Raw genomic sequence first — 10,978 nt, forward strand, 5'->3', positions numbered from 1 at the left:
AGGAAAGCCCACCTGCAGAATGAATGAGCTGACACCTGCTGCTAACAACCATTGGCCATCTTCCCAGCCAGATCAGCAAGAATCACCTTCAAACCCTGCATGTCTACAGGGCAGGTTCCACCCCAAACCCCTGCAGCAGGAAACTCAGTTTTTTTCAAGAGCAGAGTGTGAACTTGAATAGGGAGAGAGCAAATGAAAGACACCCAAAGGCTTTCTTGGTAGGAAGGCTTCTGGACTGGAAACTGCAGGCAGCAGACAGACGGCCCATGCCCCCACTCACTCTCCACAGAGTGATAGCAGTAGGGGCTGAACACTAATCTGACTAACTTAACAGCAGGAGAGAAAATCTACAATAAAGAAACCTGTCACTGGGTGGAGTGAAAAGCAGAAATAATGCCCCTCCCTCTCCTATATTGAACCATTGAGGGTCATTGACTACATTTAGAGCAACAGAGTAAAAGTGGAATTATAGAGATGTAAGAGAGGCCTGTCACAAGTGAGGAAAAATCAATGAAAAACTATAGGCAATCCTCAGAGCCCTAAAGAGACAGTGCCCAAAAAAGCAACCATCAGAGCACAAACAATAGAAAACCCCCAGAATATTATGCCCCAGATGACAGTCACAGAAATCAGAGAGTGGATGACTAAGATGAACAGAGAGCACCAAGAAAATCTAGAAGCAAAAGTTACTGAAGTTATACAAGAAGTAAAAGAGAAGTTGGTCAACTTCAGAAAAACCTATTATGAAATAATGGAAGTGAAGAACATCATCCTGGAAATTAAAAACAAGTAACAAGCATAGGTAATAGGATCAACCAGGCAGAGGAAAGAATCTCAGAGATTGAAGACCAAAATATAGAATTAACCCAGTCTGTAAAAAAAATAAGAAAAAAAGTTCAAAAAGAAGGAGTGATGTGGGACTATGTCAAGAAGACAAATCTATGCCAGATTGGTATCCCTGAAGCAGAAAGGGGAAATGAAAATACTAGGAAACAAGCATCCCGTGAGGTCAACCCAGAAAACTTTCCATATCTTGTTAGAGAGGTAACCATTCAAGCACAAGAGAACACATGCAAGGTATCACACAAGAAGACCATCACCAAGACACATAATAATCTACCTTCACAAGTAAGCATAAAAGAAAAAAATCCTAAAGGCAGCCAGAGAGAAGGATCAGACTGCTTACCAAGGAAGACCCATGAGAATTTCTCCAGACATATCTGCAGAGACACTAAAAGTCAGAAGGGACTGGAGTCCAATTTTTAACATTCTTAAAGATAAGCAATTCTAGCCAAGAATTTCCTACCTTGTCAAGCTAAGCTTCATCAGTGATGGAGAATGAAAATCCTCCACAACTTCCAATGCCTAAGAGGATATTCTTCCTCCAGACCAGCCCTTCAGAAGATGTTTAAGAAGGTGTTGAGTGTAGGAAAAAAAGAACAGTCATACCCATCACCAGAGTATAGACACGCATAGAGCTAACAGAACATACAGAGCACTCACAAAAATGAAAATACATATATAAATATAAAAATAAAAATGAAATAAAGCAGCTCCCTAAGAGCCTTATTCCAGGGATAAACTCATATCGTAATAATCAATTTTAACATGAATGGACTAAATATACCACTAAAGAGATATAAGGTGACAAACTGGATAAAGAAGCATGATCCAACAGTCTGCTGTCTCAAGGAAACGCATTTCACTGTAAAGGACATCCACAGGTTCAAAATTGGGGACTGGAAAACAGTCTTTCAGGCAAATGGAAAACAGAGAAAAGCAAATGTAGCTATTCTAATATCAGACAAAGCAGTTTTCAAGCCATCAAAAGTTTAAAAGTACATGGAAGGACAGTACATAATGATAAACAGCTCAATCCACCAGCAAGATTTATCCATCTTAAACATATGTGCATCCAACACACGAGCATGAGGTTTTATAAAACAACTACTAAGTAAACTAAGAAAGGGCACTAACTCTCACATAATCATAGTTGGAGACCTAAATACCCCACTAACAGCTCTAGATAGGAAAAAAAAAAAATCAAGGCAAAAAACCAACAAGGAGATCCAGAACCTTAATTCAATGCTCAGTCAAATGGATTTAATAACCATCTATAGAACACTCCATCCCTCCATCCAACATCTACAGAGTATACATTCTACTCATCAGCACTTAAAGTATACTGCAAGATTGATCACATACCAGGGCATAAATCAAGCATGAACAAATTTCAAAAGATTGAAATAATGCCATCAACTTCTCAGATCAAAGTGGAATAAAAATAAATATTACCACCAACAATATTCCTCCAAAACACACAAAGATATGAAGACTAAACAATATGCTACAGAATTACTTCTGGGTCAACACGGAAATCAAGACAGAAATAAAAAGATTCCTACAAAAAACAAAGACACATCTTATCAGAGCCTCTGGGATGCCATGAAATCAATGATAAGAGGAAAATATATAGCATTGCATGCACACATCAAGAAAACAGAAAGATCACAGGTAAACAGCCCAACATCATACCTGAAGGATCTGAAAAGTCAAGATCATCTAAATCCTAACTTCAGCAGAAGAATCCAGGTCACTAAGATAAAATCAGAATTGCAGAATATAGAAGAAAAAAATATAGAAAAGATCAAAAAGAAAAAAAGGAAAAATAAGATTGATGGAGCCCTGGTCAGATTTACTAAAAAAAGAGAGAGAGAGAGAGAGAGAGAGAATGTCCAAATAAGCACAATTAGAAACATAAAAGGCAAAGACACAACTGACCTTAAAGAAATTTCAGAGATTATAAGAGATTACTATGAACTCCTGTATACAAATAAACTAGAAAACCTAAAGGAAATGGAGAACTTTGTGACATCACACAACCTCCCAAAGTTGAAACATGAAGATATTGAAATTCTAAACAGACCAATAACAATCCAGAAAATCAACTGAATCATAATAAATTTTCCTACCAAAAGAAGCTCCAGAGTGGATTGCTCCCCAGCTGAATTCTACAAGACATACAAAGAGGAACTAATACCAATCCTTTTTAAAGTATTCCAGTCAATCAAGAATAATGAAATTCCCCCCAACTCATTTAATGAAGCCAACATCATACTGATACCAAAACCTAGCAAAAACCCAACAAGGACAGAGAATTACAGGCCAATCTCCTTAATGAACATAGATGCAAAAATTCTAAACAAGATTCTAGTAAATTAGGCTCAGCAACACATCTCAAGGATCATTCATCATGACCTAGTCAACTTCATTTCTGAAATGCAGGGCTGGTTCAATGTTTGTAAGACCATAAATGTAATTCAGCAAATCAACAAATGTAAAACCAAGAATTATATGATTATATCATTAATGCAGAAAAAGCATTTGACAAAATTCAGCATCCCTTCTTGATAAAAACCCTTGAGCACCTAGGTAAAGAAGGAACATTCCTCAAAACAGTAAAAGCCATCTATGGTAAACCCACAGTCAACATTTTGCTCAATGGGCAGAAACTGGAAGCATTCCCCCTGAGAATGGGACTACAGCAAGGATGCCCACTCTCACCTCTCCTGTTCATATAGTGTTGGAAGTCCTAGCCAGAGCACTCAGGCAAGAGAAGTAAATCAGGAGTATCCAAACAGGAAAAGAGGAAGTCAAACTATCCCTCTTTGCAGGCAATATGATTCTATATCTTGAAAATCCTAGGGAGTCTGTCAAAAGCCTCCTTGCCCTGATAATCAACTTCGGTAAAGTCTCTGGATCAAAAGCAATGTGCAAAAGACAGTTGTATTTCTATATACCAACAACAAGCAGACATAATGCCAAATAAGAAGCACATTCTCATTCACAATAGCCACAAAAACAAGAAATACTTTGGCATCCACCTATGAGAAAAGTGAAAGACCTTTCCAATGAGAACTACAAAATGCTCCTCAGGCAAACAAATTGAAAAAAAATTCTATGCTCATGGACTGGAAGAATCAATATTGTCATGATGTCCATCCTACCCAAGGCAATCTGCATATTCAAGGCAAAACCCGTCAAATTACCAACATCATTTTCTCAGACCTGGAGACAACAATACAGACATTCATATGGAAACAAAAAAGAGCACAAATAGACAAAACAATCCTCAGCAAAAGGAACAAAGTTGGAGGTATCACACTTCCAGACTTTAATCTTTATTACAAGTTTACAGTAATCAAAACAGCCTGGTATGGATACAGGAAAAGTCACATAGACCAATGAAACAGGGTGGAGATTCCAGAAGAAAAAACATAGACATTCAACCAACTAATCTTCGACAAAGCCATCCATAACAACCACTGGGGAAAAGAGACCATATTTAGCAAAAGGTAATGGGAAAACTGACCACATGCAGAAGAGCAAACCTAGACCCCTACCAATTTTGTATATCCATACAAAATTGATCAAATACCTAAACATAAAACCTCAAAGCATATGAAGCTTAGAAGAAAACATAGGAAACACCATTACGCACATCAGAGTAGCCAACAAATTATTGACCAAATCCCCAAAAGTAAATACCATAAAAACTAAGACAAGGGGGACTTCATCAAACTGAAAAGCTTTTGCACAGCAAAAGAAACCGTCAGTAGCCAGGCTCGGTGACTTAGCCTGTAATCCCACGCCTTGGGAGACAGGTGAGTGAATTGCCTGAGCCCGCGGGTTCAAGACCCGCCTGGGCATCTTGGTGAGCCCTCATCTCTACAATAAATCAAAAAATTTGACAGGTGTGGTAGTGCGTGCCTGCAGTTCCAGCTACTTGGAAGGCTGCGGCGGAAGGATCACCGGAGCCCAGCAGGTCGAGGCTGCGGTGGCAGGGAGCGGCCACTGCACTCCAGTCTGGGTGACAGAGTGAGACTCCAACTCAAAAAAAAAAAAAAAGAAAAGAAACTATCAGTAAAGAGACACTCCACATAATGGAAAAAAATATTTGCAAATAAGCATCTGACAAAGACCTAATATAGCATCCAGGATCTACAAGGAACTCAAACAAAGTGAAAGGCAAAAGACAATCCCATCTAAAAGTGGGCAAAGGACATGAATAGACACTTCTCAAAAGATGATATACAGGCAACCAAAGACACACCAAAAACTGCTCAGCCTCATGAGTAATAATGCAAATAAGATACCACTTAACTCCAGTAAGGATGGCTATCATTAATAAGAAGAAAAGCAACAAATGCTAGCATGGGTGTAGAGAAAAGGAAATGTTTCAACACTTGGTGAAAATGCAAGCTAGCTCAGCCTCAATGGAAAGTGGTGTGGCAATTCCTTAAAGAACTAAAAATTGACCTTTCATATAATCCAGCAATTTCTCTCCTTGGAATATACTCAGAGGAACATAAATTGTTCTATAAAACAAAGGACAAACACCTGCACATGCATGTTTATTGCTGCACTATTCACTGTAGTAAAAACATGGAATCAAACCTACTGTCCGTTGACAGTGGACTGGATAAAGACAATGTGGTACATATACACAATGGAGTATTATGCAGCCATAAAGAAGAACAAAATCAAAGACTATGCAGTAAATTGGATGGAGTTGGAGGCCATAATACTAAGTGGACTATCACAGAAACAAAGAACTGAATACTTCACTTTCTTGCTGTTCTCCATTTTTTCAAGGTTTAGTTATGACATAAATACAAATTATGATTCTTTTTACTCAGTATATAATAACATTAGTAGCAGTGAACATTAGTCACATTAGCACAGGGAGGGATCGGCAGTCACCGGGCACTGCTAGAGGAGGGACGGATGTAGAAGGGTGGGGGCATGTGACAACACAAAGGGTACCTGGTCCACTACTGGGGGGAGTGAGGGTGAGTTAAAAGCCCAAACTACATCTGCATACACCCTACTTATGCAGTTCATATTCACTTGTAACCCACATCTCTATAACAAAATAATTTAAAAAGAAATAAAGTCTTTTCATAGTAATTTTGAAAAAAATATTTTTTTTCTTTCTGAATCAGAGTCTTATTCTGTTGCCCAGACTGGAATGCACAACTCACCACAGCCTCAACTTCCTGGGCTCAAACAATCATTCCACCTCAGCTTCCTGAGTAGCTGAGACTACAGGTGCACACCACCACACCTGGCTAATGTTTTTGATTTTTTTTTTATAGGGACAAAGTCTCACGCTATTGCCCAGATTGGTCTCAAACTCCTGTCCTCAAGCAGTCCCCCTTCATTGGCTTCCCAAGGTGCTGGGATTACAAGTGTAAACTACAATGTTCAGCTAAAAAATCAATTTTTTGCAGGCAAAAAGTTTTGATAACTTGATCAAAAGATAACAGCAATCCTGGAATTGTTCTCCATTTTTTCAAGGATTAGTTATGACATAAATACAAATCATCATTCTTTTATGAAGTATATAATAACATTAGCAGCAGAAAAAATAAAATAAAAACGATGGGGAAAGCTGTAAAGATGAAATTCATTCGTCATTTCAACTGATAGAATAAACATTGAGACAGATTTTAGACTTAAAATCATTACCTAGAACAACTGAACTTAATAGAAATAATAACCACCACATCAAAGTACACATAGTAAACCTACAAGGTTTTCTAGAAACCCAAACTATCAATAAATAAAATGTTTATTGTAAAATTTACAGGAAAAATAATGAATTCAAATGAAAATGAAGATGGAAAACACCAGAAACAACTTGAGTGACCTGTATAGAACACTAATTTAAATGACTTAATGGAATTTTTCTGGATTATGCCATTTAAACGAAAATTTAATGATTCTGTTACAATGTTGGATAATGATTCTGTTACAATGTTTGATTATGAAACATCTCAGGCATTTTACAGCATATAATATAATTATCCCTAAGTCAAAGTGACAAGATCATAAAAGTGGTAGAAAGCCAATATGTGACAATTTTTGAGATTCCCTCCAATCCATAATCATTTCTTCCATTAAACAAACTTGCTCTTATTTCTGTATTTCTCCCTCTGTATACAAATTTTCTATTAAAATCCATTATCATTCCTCCCATTTGCTCACCTCAATTCAATCCATCACTATAGTCAGATAGTTCCATCTACTAAATATCATTTTAATAAGCATGCTCCTCTGTTTCTCTTTGATATAATCGCTACTTTTTAAATACAAATTTTATCATGCCATCACCTTACTCAAAAACATTTGGCTTCAGCTTCTCATTTTAACAGATTAACTGGTATCAGGTGAGCTTAGAAATCAGAGATCAGAGTTCAAATCTACTGAAATAGTTGGAATGAAATTGTGGAGTGGAATACCAGAAAGGAGGCATCTCCTTAAAGAAGGGACCTCAGAAGTCTGTGTGAGAATTCCCTGAGGTCCAAGACCAACATCTGGGATGCTCATGCTCAGACTGAGGCTCTATGAACACTAGCAGAGAGCTGCTGCTATAAGGTTAATAATGGATAAAAGATACTAAATGACCAGGAGACATGGAAATTCTGGCCCAGTCACAGGGGAGAGAACTTGTTAACACCCTGGCATTCAGATGAAACATCAGAAAATTCATGCCTTAGATGACTGAAATACATTCTAGATTAAAGAATACACTAGACCCAGGCTAACAAAGCCCCAAATCAAGCTTTGACAAAATTAAGGAGAATCACTAATAAGTTCACCAGCTGCTAGGACAAAATTCAACTATCCTTAAAGGCAGATGACCCAAGCATGACTTCTGACAACATATCAAAAGTTATGTCCAGCATTATATCAAAAAATACTAGACGTATTCAGAAGCAGGAAAATGTGGGTCATAATTTTTAAAAATCTGTTGTAAATACCATTTGTTAACTAGAGTCTAAAAAATATTCTGACTGGTGTGCTAGGCCCTTCATAATCTTGCTTTCACTTATGAGGTCATACTCTATTCCACCTCTTTTTCCACATGCAACTTAGATTAGAGTCTCATCAAAGTTCACAGTTTCCTTATCACCTGAACAAGTCATCCTTATATGTATCTCTGTGACTTTGCAAATGTTATTCCCTAAAATTCTGTGGCCCCAATCTTTCCAAAGTATATTTCCCATCCTCTATTTTCAGGACTACTTCACATTCAAAACACAGATTAAATATTATTTCACCAGGGAATATTATTTATTTGACTGCTTTAAGCAGCTTTGCTAAATACTCTCAAACCATTTATTCATCCCTGTTCTACACACCCCTAAATACATACACATATATATTCAAGAAATGTTTGCTAAATCTCAAAGTGTTGACTAAAGTTCAGAACATTATCACGTCAATTGTTGTAACATTTAAACAATTTTTAAATGAATTCAGCTTATACATGTGTAATTAGAGTTTATCTAAAATGCATATTCAAATTTGTACTTATTATGAAACTTACAAAGAAAATATGACTTTATAAGAGGCACACAAAACAAGAAATGCTGGTTTCAATGATTATAATTTTTAATTCCAGTTTGGAAGGCTTTCCTATACACACACACATACACACAACCACCACCAACACCAAGATTTACACTTTTTTTTTTTTTTGAGTTGGAGTCTCACTCGATCGCCCAGACTGGAGTGCAGTGGCCGCTCCCGGCCACCGCAGCCTCGACCTGCTGGGCTCCGGCATCCTTCCGCCTCAGCCTTCCGAGTAGCCTGAATTGCAGGCATGTGCTACCATGCCCGGCTGATTTTTTTGATTTATTGTAGAGATGAGGTCTCGCTGCCCAGGCAGGTCTTGAACCCGCCGGCTCAGGCAATCCACTCACCTCAGCCTCCCAAAGGTGCGGGATTACAGGCTGAGCCACCGAGCCCAGCCAGATTTACACTTTTTAGAAATACTTCTAAAACTTGTGGACCACTTTGTGTGTCTCTGGTGTCTTCCTCATGAGTTATTTACATCCCTGGAAGGAGTATCTACTTCTATTGCTCAGGGAATCTCATCTCTTTCTCCAAGTTTTTCAGGATTCCATACTTCATTTTTGTTGTTTTTCGATTGTATTTTTATGTGGTTGCTGAAGCAAATTAGCACATTCTTAGAGGCTTATAGCAACATAAATGTATTATTCCCAGTCCTATAGATCAGAGGTCCAGAGAGTGTTTGTTGGCTAGTTCTTCTGTTGATGTCTCCCAGGCTGAACTGAAGGTGTCAGCTGTCTGGGCTTTATCTGGAGGCTCTGTGAGAGAATTCACTTCCAGGTTCATTCAGATTGTTGGCAGAATCTAGTCCTTCTCTGCATAGGGTTGAAGTCCCTACTTTTTTTTTTTGCAGGCTGTCAGCTGGAAGCCACTCTCAACTCCCTCAGGCATTCCTTATCTAGTTGCCCCCTCCATGTTCAAACCAACAGCAGCAGATGGAGTAACTCTCATGTTTGGAATCTCTCTGATTTCTCCTTCTGCCTGATCTCTTCTGCTGTGAAATTTCCTTCTTTTAAGGGTTCATATGATTGGATTGGACCCATCCCAGTAAGCCAGGGAAATCTCCGTATCTTAAAGTCTATAAATATTTTTACATCTGTCAACTTCCTCCTTCCATGTAATGTAACATATTCACAGTTCCAGGGATTAGGACATGGGCATCTCTTCAGGAAGTCATTCTGCCTGCCACAGGTAATATCCAGAACCTGTATCCTTTATTATATTGTTGAAACAGAGTTTGCTGAGAATATTTCCCACACCATTGCAGGTTGGCTTTGCTGGAGCTGGTGGCTTATAACTGTACATTTTGCTTGTGGCATTGGAACATAAACAAGAGAAGAGGGTATTTCTGTTTGAGAAAAGAAGGGAAAAAAAACAATCTTCTATTTGAAAGGAAATGAGTATTTCAAGAAAGGTTTATGTATCATTCCCCTACTGCCAATCACATCATAATATGGCATGGTGAACACATTTAGTCTGGTGCCTGGAATTATTTTTAACAGTTGATATTAATCCCTGCTTCTCAAAAAAAGAGATACTCAGTAATCTGTTCTCAAGATTTTGATCCCTGGAATGTAATAGAAAAGGAACAGAGTTCATCAATTGCTTATACAAAAACAGCACTAACCATTTTTTTTAACCAAGGGACTTAACCTAACCATTTACCAGGTAATGTGAGAGGTATTGACCCTGGCATGGGGTCCAGAATGTGTATTTTTACATGGAACCAACATGTCTATATTCCTCATGTCTCAGAAGTAAACCATCTTGACCCTCTGAAGTTTTAATAATTGTTCCAAGACTTAGCACATTAGAGTAGGAGCACTGTGGGTGCTTGTACTACCTGCAAGTTAATTGACATCTTTCCATTATACAGTCAGGAAACTAAGACTTCTAGCAATTTACCTCTGGTCACCTAGAGCTTGAAATTCAATCTAGTCTCACTGACTCCAAAGGCAATTTTTTTTAAATTAAATCATATTTGAAAATATAGACTGGACCCCATTTTAAGCTTTTGGAATATAATCCTGGACACCTTTATTTCTATACCTTGTAAGTCATCAGGGGGTAACAGGAATGAGAAGATACGATCATGTCTTCATTTTAATTTCTCTGGTTCTTTAAAAAGTAGGCATTTTCAAACTAAATGCAAACATCTGGCTTATTGTACATTTTTCCTGCTCTGTTTTTTTTCCCCTTCTTTAGAACTGAAATGGTGTGGAAAAATGCTAGTCTAAAGCAGCAAAACACTGCTGCTGTTCAGTTAGCATATGTACATATGATATTTGTGTTGTTGGTAAGTAATATCTATTTATTTTTAAGCAAGTACAAGTTCAGTAGTGTATACACGTTTCTGAGGTGTATGATGTTTGAATGAATTGTTATATTCATTTATAAAGAATAACTTTGATTTTCTATTTGCCTTAGTCTTATAGACTGCCTGACTAGCATGTGGACATATTGCCACTAGGCCTTATCTTCCCTCTGAGGGAACCAAATTTATTTGCCATCACAAGAGCAAGAATGTGGTCTCACCCCTCTTCTCTTCTCTTCTCTT

This window comes from Carlito syrichta, unplaced genomic scaffold (assembly GCF_000164805.1).
Source record: "Carlito syrichta isolate Samal-C Ts95f unplaced genomic scaffold, Tarsius_syrichta-2.0.1 Scaffold128200, whole genome shotgun sequence".
In the NCBI taxonomy this organism is placed as follows: Eukaryota; Metazoa; Chordata; class Mammalia; order Primates; family Tarsiidae; genus Carlito; species Carlito syrichta.